Genomic DNA, 10,719 nt, shown 5'->3' with positions numbered 1-10,719 from the left:
TCCGTTCTTGTTCCCCTTGCGCATGCCATCATCTCCATGCTTTCTCTTGCTCCAATGTTCATCCTTCTCCAAGCTAGGCCCTTCATTTGTAAGCAAAACAAATGTATCCAATTTAGGCAGCGTCATATTCTCATGAACATTAGAATCATTACCAAGAAAAGGAAGTACCTGGTAATTTAGTTAGCGTGCGCGAGCTCTAGTAATTGGTCCAATATGTATAGCAGCAGGGGCTGTGGGTGTAACAATGGTATTGATGTCTTCATCATCCTCCCCTTCTTGAAATGAAGTCGTCCTCGACGGAAGTTCATCTTCCTCACCCAAATAAGACTTCAAATCTGCAATGTTAAAAGTGGGACTAACCCCAAAATTTGCAGGCAGCTCAAGTTTGTATGCTTTATCATTTATTTTCTCTAACACCTTAAAGGGACCATCAGCACGTGGCATTAGCTTTGATTTGCGCAAATCAGGAAATCTATCTTTACGCAAATGTAACCAAACAAGATCTCCAAAAGTGGCTAAGAAATTTAGTATCACGATCTGAAACAATAGTATTTGGCACACCATGCAAGCGAATAATTTCACGAAAGAACAAATCAGCAACATTAACAGCATCATCGCTATTATGACATGGTATAAAGTGTGCCATTTTCGAGAATCTATCCACGACAACAAATATGCTATCCCTCCCCTTCTTTGTTCGAGGTAAACCTAAAACAAAGTCCATAGATATATCCTCCCAAGGAACACTAAGTACAGGTAAAGGCATATATAAACCATGAGGATTGAGTCGTGACTTAGCTTTTTGACATGTAGTACAACGAGCAATAAAACGCTCAACATCCCGTCTCATCTTTGGCCAAACGAAATGTGTAGCAAGTACGTCCTCCGTCTTCTTCACGCCAAAGTGTCCCATTAATCCTCCTCCATGCGCCTCCTGCAACAACAAAAGACGAACAGAGCTAGTTGGAATGCATAGCTTCTTAGCACGAAACACAAATCCATCGTTAACGACGAACTTGTTCCACATTCTTCCTTCTTTACAATTCTGCATTACATCTTTAAAATCAGCATCATGCACATATTGATCTTTGATGGTCTCCAAACCAAATATTTGAAGTCAAGTTGTGAAAGCATAGTATAGCGACGAGACAAAGCATCAGCAATAACATTTTCTTTTCCCTTCATGTGTTTAATGACATAAGGGAAAGTCTCAATGAATTCAACCCATTTAGCATGTCTACGATTCAGTTTATCTTGACTTTTAATATGTTTCAAAGATTCATGATCAGAATGTATAACAAATTCTTTGGGCCATAAATAATGTTGCCATGTTTCTAAAGTCCGAACAAGAGCATATAATTCTTTATCATCAGTAGAATAATTCAGACTAGGCCCACTCAATTTTTTAGAAAAATATGCAACAGGTTTGCCATCGTGTAATAACACACCTCCTAATCCAATTCCACTAGCATCACATTCAAGCTCAAAAGTCTTATTAAAATCAGGAAGTAGGAGTAAAGGATCATGTGTCAACTTATCTTTCAATACCGTGAAGGCTTCTTCCTGTGCGGTACCCCAAAGAAAAGGCACATCTTTCTTTGTAAGCTCATTGAGAGGTGCAGCAATGGTGCTGAAATCTCTCACAAAACGCCTATAGAATCCAGCGAGGCCAAGAAAACTCCTCACTTGTGTGACCATTTTGGGCTACGGCCAACTCTCAATGGCGTCAATCTTGGCTTTATCAACTTCAATTCCCTGTGGAGTAACAACATAGCCAAGAAAAGATACTCGGTCGGTGCAAAAGGTGCACTTCCCAAGGTTACCAAACAAACGTGCATCACGTAGAGCAATAAAAACAACACGTAAATGTTCCAAATGTTCTTCCAAGGATCTGCTATAAATCAATATGTCATCAAAGTAAACTACCACAAATCGTCCAATGAAAGCACGTAAAACTTCGTTCATTAATCTCATGAAAGTACTAGGTGCATTAGTTAACCCAAAAGGCATGACTAACCACTCATATAATCCAAACTTAGTTTTAAATGTTGTTTTCCATTCATCTCCCAATTTCATATGAATTTAATGGTATCCACTACGCAAATCAACTTTGGAGAATATTGTAGAGCCACTCAATTCATCAAGCATATCATCTAGCCTAGGAATAGGATGACGATAATGAATAGTAATATTATTAATGCCTCTACAATCAACACACATACGTGATGTACCATCCTTTTTCGGCACTAGAATAATAGGAACAACACAAGGACTAAGGGATTCGTGTATATAACCTTTGTCGAGAAGCTCTTGTACTTGACGCATAATCTCCTTCCTCTCCTCTGGATTGGTACGGTATGGCACACGGTTTGGCAGTGAAGCACTGGGAATTAAGTCAATCTGATGCTCAATGCCTCGAATAGGCGGTAATCCCGGTGGCACGTCTTGTGGAAAGACGTCAGCGAACTCCTGCAAAATGTTAGTGACAACAGGAGGCAAAGAGGAAGGCATGTCCTCGAATGAAAATAATGCCTCTTTGCACACAAAAGCATAGCAAACAGATTTGCTGAAATCTAGCTCATCAATATCAGATTTGGTGGCAAATAAACATGCACTTTTCAATTTAATTTCAGAAGCAACACTAGATGGTTTATTATTAGGCTTCATTTGTTGCTCAAATTCTTTTGCCACAATCTGATTTTCACTCTTATTCTTCTCCTATTTTGCTTTATTAGCTCTATTAATATCATCTTTCAAAATAGAATCAGGAGTCATAGGAAGCAAAGTAATATTTTTATCCTTATGAACAAGAGTATACTGATTGTTTCTACCATGGTGTACAGAATTTTTATCAAATTGCCATGGTTTACCAAGTAATAAGGAACATGCTTGCATAGGTACCACATCACAATCAACATAATTAGCATATGTAGAGATACTAAAATGCACACGAACAGTACGTGTTACCTTAACCTTGCCGCTGTTGTTGAACCATTGGATGTAGTAAGGATGTGGATGTGGTCTTGTGGTGAGAGAAAGCTTCTCCACCATCTCCATGCTAGCCAAGTTGTTGCAGCTACCTCCGTCTATGATGACGTGCACAGAACGTTCCTGCATACTCAAAACACGTTGAGCAACTAAACATTCATACCTGTCAGCATCTTCAGGAGCCATGTATTGCGTCTCATGATCAGAATCATCTCCCTCATGTTCTTCACGTGTAATAAGAGCCAAAGTCTCCTCATCATAGTCACTAGCGGACTCATATCCACCATCCTCGGTAGCAATCATCACACACTGAGATTTGCATTCTCTCGCATAATGACCTCCTCCCTTACAACGACGACAAATAATATCACTTGTGTGCCTTGTTGATGCCATGGAAGAAGAAGAACTCTGTGCAGGCCCGGCAGGTGCGCTCTTGGTAGATAATGGTGGTTGTGCCTGTTTTCTTGTATCACGGCTGGAGGAGGCACCTGATTGAGGTGCTGGTGCAGTTGAAGTAGAAGATGCACACGGTGTACATGATGAAGGTCGGCCTGCAGAAAAGTTAGTTCGCGCCAATGCTTGTCGATCCTGCACTTCACGTTCAGCTTTACAAGCAAGATGGAATAAATGAGTGATATTAGTATACTCCTTATAGTCTAGAATGCTCTGAATCCTCTATTTAATCCACCCAGAAAACGTGCAAGGATAGCTTCATTCTCCTCAACAATAACACATCTAATCATGCCAGTTTGTAATTCCTGATAATATTCTTCTGCAGAATTTTTCCCTTGTCTTAAACGCTGCAATTTTTGAAGCAATTCACGTTGATAATATGGTGGAACCCAACGCGTACGCATAGCAGTTTTCAAAGCAACCCAAGTAGTTGGAATAGGATATAATCTACAATGTTCAGACCACCATACACATGCAAAACTAGTGAAAGCACAAACAGCAGTAGCAATCCGTCTCTCCTCAGGATAATGTAAACATGTAAATCGTTGTTTAGTTTCTAACTCCCAAGTAAGATATATATCAAGAACATATCTACCCTCAAATGGTGGAATATTCAATTTCAGTTTAGGAATATGGACATCATCTCGTACCTGAGGTGGTGGTGCAGGCCTACCATTGCGAATATTTGCATGTGGACGACCTCGTGGTTGTGGTGCAGGTGGTTGCACGTAGTTCTGATTTTGATCAACCTCATCCTCGTAATCTCCCACATAATCATCCTCCTCCGCATCAGCAGCAGGAGCCACAGAAGTATCAACAGCAGCACCAACAGTTTGGCCAAACGCAAGAGGGACACGGCTCGCTCGGCGGAGGTCTGTTTCACGACGTGGAGGTAGTCGTTGTTGTTGTTGTTGGAGAGGTGCGTTAGGTGCAGCGGGTCGTGGTGGTGGAAGACGCGCGAGCAATTCATTAAACTTGTTATCAAGCTTTGTTTCGAACGTCTTCTCCATGCCATCTATCTTCTCCATGGCCTCTTCAAATCTGTTTAACACATCTTGCACCTGTCCACTCATCATTTGCTGAAATTTATCATGCAAATCCTTATTCGTCATGTTCTCCCAGTCAGTCTCGTCGGCGTGTGATCCTGGCATGGTTAGCAGCAATATAAACACACAGAATATGATCCTACAGACTGCTAACAAGAGGTGGTGGTGGGTGTCACAAATCCGTCAAGCAAATCTCAAATTCTTACGAGTTCTTACCCAGCAGCAGGCGGTGACCGGGAACCGTTGTAGTCAAAACTCTCAAAGCTTGGATAGAGTGATTACCAGGGAGAGTCAAACGCACGACGTAGATGTATGTGGAGCTGGGAAGGCTTATAATATGGTAGCAAAAAGGGTCAGCAATAATTAATTCAGAGATGCAAAATTGAATAAACGCTCAACGACGGTACTGTGCTGGTCCTAGGCTAGACCGTGCTAGAGACGCGAGCCTAGAACACTAACAAAATCACGGCGCTGCACGTAAACAAGGGAAAAGCACACTCTGGAATTTTCTTTTTCGCTTTTTTTGCGCTGCTCTTTTTTTTTGCGAAAAATCACTATAATGGCGAGTGTCTCAAAACTCTTCCCAGGTCAAACTGACAGGATGGGCACGAAATTTTTTCGGCCAAATTCTTTTTTTTTCGACTGCCCGGACCCAAAAACTGGAAACGGGTCAAAAAAAACTTTCTATAACGGCGACTGTCTCAATACGCTTAGAAACACCTAAAAATAGGATAGCCAGAAAAAATTTCGACAAGTGCGTTTTCAGAAAATTTTGGGCCTAAACGGAGGGTGGTTTACGGACTCTTTTTTTTTCCGAAACCTACTCTGTCAAGGAAACACGAATCGGAAACTAGATGAATCTCGAAAATAAACCTAATATGCAAGGAACTCGGATTGGTGGTGGATATATGGTGGTGGTATATGGCAGTGGTGGTGGTAGCGGTGGTAGTATATGGATATGGATCGGTGGTGGTATATGGACACGGATTGGTGGTGGTATATGGATACGGATTCGGAGCGGTGGTGGTAGGTGGCAGGGGCGATGATGATGGTGCGGTGGCGGCGTGACAACTTATGACCTGAACTCAAAAACTCTAAAAGACTAGACGCTAAGACCAGCAACCAGACACGACGATGCAACCGCAAATTCAACAGAGCAAAACCCTAAAAAGATTATGCAAAGGCTCAGATTGGTTCAGATATGATGAACTAACCCTAATTTTATTTTGTGGCTTTTTCGTGGACTATAGGTATGAAGAACAGACTCGATCTAAACTACGAAAAACTGTAAAATCTCACCGAGCAACCTGGAAATCTGATACCACTTGATAGAGGCAAAGGTGTCCCGTCTTTCGATGAGATGATGAATTTTGCTTTGGTGGAAGTCGACTTTGACGATCCAACTACGAACGTGCGAGGACGTCGCGCCTTAGCAATCGCTAAACCAACTCCGAGAGGTTATTGACCACGCGGGAGCATGATCAACCTGACCACGAGGGTCTGTTTCCTGCGAGCAAATGAAGAACAAGCAAGAAACTGAGATTGCAATCTGGATATTGCGAATATAAGATGAAAGCTTTATTGATCAAGGTGGGGTTCTGTGATGCCTTTGTCTGGTCGTTGAACACAAACGAAGTACGCGAAGTTGCAGCTATGGCGAACTTTAATCTAAACAAAACCCAAAGTCTAAATGGTGCCCTAAGGGCTGTATATATGGAGGAAGAGAGGGGGAATTTCGTGGCCCTTGGTGGAGGGGTCCGAAATCAAACCTATCTCTTGTTTCCCCACACATACGGACTCTAAAAATAGCCTATACTAATGTATTTCGAAATTACATGGGCGTGGCCCAATAAAAAGGTGACGCAGCACCTATAATAGCCTCTGGACGAAATTTATGAAGTGGCATCTTGTATATTTCGTCCAAGGCTTCATGCACTCGTTATGGTGGCTTCAAAGACCTGAAATCATCACTCGTAACTCCTTTCTTGTTCCCCTTGCGCATGCCATCATCTCCATGCTTTCTCTTGCTCCAATGTTCATCCTTCTCCAAGCTAGGCCCTTCATTTGTAAGCAAAACAAATGTATCCAATTTAGGCAGCATCATATTCTCATGAACATTAGAATCATTACCAAGAAACGAAAGTACCTGGTAATTTAGTTGGCATGCGCGAGCTCTAGTAATTGGTCTAATATGTATAGCAGCAGGGGCTGTGGGTGTAACAATGGTATTGATGTCCTTATCATGGGCCCACGGGAAGCTTCTCCACCGACCTTCAGCTCTTTAAATACTCTAAAATCTCAAAACCCTATGTAAGTGCATCTAGTGCCCCTTAGTGATTTTGGTGTATTGAAGACTTATAAGTTAAGGGACTAATGCGTTTGTGAGTATACACAGGTCTATAAGTCTATGAGGAGTTTGATATTTACAGAGAAATTCGACCCCTAAAAATGAAGTTCTTCAATTGTAGACTTTGATATTCTGAAGACTTTCTGAAGACTTTGAAAGTGAAGAAATTGGTGTGACCTTGAAGACTTGGTATTCATTTGTGGAACATGAAGCGTGAAGACTTTTGTTTTCGTAGTTTCATTTTCTCTTTCTTGAGTCATAGGAAACACCGTACTGTTAAAGGGGGTCGAGGAAATACTAAGGAAAAATTTCCATGTGATGCTCAACTCAAAATCCTACACCTACCAATCCCTTCGAGTGAAGCCTTTGGAAATCTCATACAGTTCAGTCACTTTCTTCAGTGACAGAGACGAAGTTCTTCTGGTCGCTGATGAATTTGTTCTGACTGAGGAGTTAGGAATTCGTCAGTGCGAATTACCTACACAGTGAGGAACATGATAGCCCTGAGGAATTTGAGAGTCAAATTTCCGACCGTTGCTGTGCTGCGCGCCAGCTGTCCCAAAATATCTTATCCACCTAACGGTCATATCATTGAGGGGCATTTATGTCTTATCATGTCGGGCTGCTCCCTAGGCTATAAATAGCCGCCCCCTACAACCACTAGCTGGTTGGCTGCTCCGAGAGAACTTGACACTTGTCATTTGAGAGCAACCCATCCTCCGAGGACTTTGAGCGAAAATCATCGAGTGAGGAAAACCCAAAACCAAACCCCTACAAACCCAAAGTGATTGAGCATCACTGAAGAAATTGATCCTGCGTGGATCCGACGCTTGTTACCTTTGAAGACTGTGCTTCTTCCAGACGGTTAGGCGTCAAGGTCTAGAGCATCCAAGAGGAATTGTGGATCGCCGAGTGACCAAGTCTGTGAAGGTTTGGAAGTCGCCTGAAGACTTACCACGAGTGATTGGACGAGGTCTGTGTGACCTTAGTTCAAGGAGAATACGGTGAGGACTGGGTGTCCTGAGCTGCGTGCTCAGCGACTGGGTGTCCGGGACTGTGTGTCCTCGAGTTTAAATACTCAGCCGCTCCAACCAGACGTACAACTGAGACAGCAGTTGGAACTGGTCTACCAAATCATTGTCTTCACCAACCTAACTGGTTCTATTTCCTCAACCCTTTCATTTCCTCATTACTGTGTTGAGTGTTTGTTCATATCTGTGTTTGAAGACTTTGACTGAAGACTTTCTCAATTTCCTCAGTTCAATTTCTTCAGTCTGTTTGTCTTCATCTTGTGTTATCCTGTGATTACGCTTTCTGTACTCTGTGCTAGTCTTCATTTCATCATGATGACCATGCTTGTATTCTGTTATGCTTACTTCTGAGTACTTATTCCGCTGCTAATAGTTCTTCGCTAAGGAATTTCCTCACCGGCAAATTCCTCAGTGAAGAATTCATAAAAATCGCCTATTCACCCCCCTCTAGTCGACATAACGCACTTTCAATTGGTATCAGAGCAAGGTACTCCCTTGTTCTGTGTGATTTTGGTTTAACCGCCTGGAGTTTTAGTTATGTCGACCGCAGGTATGATCAAGGTCTCGGCTGGGTGTCCTACCTTTGATGGGACGGACTACCCCTACTGGAAAAACAAGATGCGAATGCATCTCGAGGCAATTGACAACGATCTCTGGTATGTTGTGGAAAATGGTGTTCCCTCTGTCTCACCCTCACTGAACGCTACCGATGTGAAGAGATTCAAGCAACTCGATTCTCAAGCGAAGAATATCATATGTGGCCATCTGAGTAAAGGACAGTATGGAAGAGTGAGTGCTTTGGAAACTGCTAAGCTTATCTGGGATAGGCTGTCCAAAGTGAATGAAGGAGTCTCAACTCAGCGTGACTCTCGAGTTGATGTTCTTCGGAATCTCTTCAACCGCTTCAAAAGACTCGACAATGAAAATGTCCAACAAACCTTTGATCGCCTCACTGACATCTCAAATGAGCTTCAAGCCCTCGGTGCCACTGACATCACTGACCATGAGGTGGTGAAGAAACTGTTGAGATCGCTTGATTCCTCATTTGATACTCTGGGTCTGATGATACAAGAACGGGCTGACTACAAGTCTCTTGATCCTGCCGATATCCTCGAAAGGCTAAATACTCACGAGTTCCAGCTTGCTGAAAAGAGAGATCTCTATGGTTCGAGCTATGGCAAACCACGTGCCCTGAAGGCCAAGGTTGTGTCTGAGTCTGAATGTGAGGATTCTGGTAGTAGCCTTGGTGATCCTGAAGAATTGAGCCAGGAGCTAGCACTGCTCGTGAAGAAATTCCAGAAGTTCTCAAGACGTGGTCGCTTTGGAAAATCCTCAAGAAGCAGTGATTCCTCATCAAGTGACTATAAGAGAAGGCTGTGCCACAAATGCAAGAAACCTGGTCATTATATTCAAGATTGTCCTCAGTGGGAAAAGGAATTGAAGAAGAAGAAATACAAGGATTACAGTTCTGATGATGCGAAGAAGAAGAAGAAATCGTCAAAATCTTCGTCATCAAAATCCTCGAAGTCTTCATCTCACAAGAAGAGCAGCTCCAAGAAGGCTCGGGCATTCATTGGCAAGGAAATGGACTCTGAAGCTGAATCTGAGGAACATGAGGAAGAGGAGGCGTCTGAAGAATCCGAATCTGGTGTGGCGAGTCTGGCCTTCGCTACTGCTTTCGTTAGCAAGTCCATCTTCAACACTGAAGAAACTGACCCCACCGACAAGCCTGATGAAGATAATGATGACTACGCTCCCACCTATTGCTTCATGGCAAAAGGTGCAAAGGTACTCAAATACACCTCCTCTGAATCTAGTGAAAATGAATCTGATGAGGATCTCAAGCCCAGCTACTCTAAACTTGCTAAGATTGCTGTAAAACAACAAAGGGCTTTTGAAAAGGTTCAAAACATGCTAGACAAAAGTGATGATATGTTGGGTGAAGAAATGGATCGCACTAAAGCCCTGACTGAAAATCTTCAGAGACTTCAGTCTAGGTTTGATAACCTTCAAAGTCATCATAACACTCTCTTATCTGATCATGAGAAACTTTCTTATGAATTTCTTCAAAGAAAGCAAGATCTTGAGAAGCTAAGAGTGAGTTATGAAGATCTTCAGAAGGAGCGCGATTCATTACTAGCTCAACAAATCAGCGCTTCTCAGGAAGAATTTGTTCCTCCATGCTTAAAGTGCATTGAACGTGAATCTGCTAATTCTTCACCTGAATGTTCAAATGCTTCAACTGTTACAAATTCTTCACCTGCCTCTGCTATCACTAATTCCTCATCTGAGGACATTGCTAGTATCACTGACGATGCAGGGCTGAAGGAATTGTACATGACAGGCATGTACAAAAGCCTCAAAGGGCATCAGACTCTTTGTGATGTGCTTAAAAAGCAGATCCTCAACAGAAACCCTAGGAAAGAGGGTATCGCCTTTGAGAGGAAACTTAATGCTGATGGAACATATTGGAAGCCTGAGCAGTACCCCAAAACCTCATGGGTTGCTGCAAAGGGACCTCCAGTTGATCCATCTAACTTATCTGGCTTTACATGTGAATCTCCTCATCCTTCTGATGAGTCATTTGACTCCAACTATAAACTGTTCAAAAATCAGAATGGTGAAGTATTTGCTAGATATGTTGGCACTAACTGCAGGAACGGTTCTCCTATGAAGAAAATCTGGGTTCCCAAGAAGTGCCTTGAAAGTCTTCAGGTGAATGTCCTCATGACACCACCAGTGAAGAACAGGAACCCCAGATCAAATTCTTCATATGGATCAAATTCCTCAAATGGATCAAAGTCCTCATATGATTATCATCGTGCTAACAACTCTGTTTCGCAGGGTAGAGCTA

The sequence above is a fragment of the Triticum aestivum genome, chromosome 7B, assembly GCF_018294505.1.
Source record: "Triticum aestivum cultivar Chinese Spring chromosome 7B, IWGSC CS RefSeq v2.1, whole genome shotgun sequence".
In the NCBI taxonomy this organism is placed as follows: Eukaryota; Viridiplantae; Streptophyta; class Magnoliopsida; order Poales; family Poaceae; genus Triticum; species Triticum aestivum.
This window is presented reverse-complemented; position numbering follows the sequence as displayed.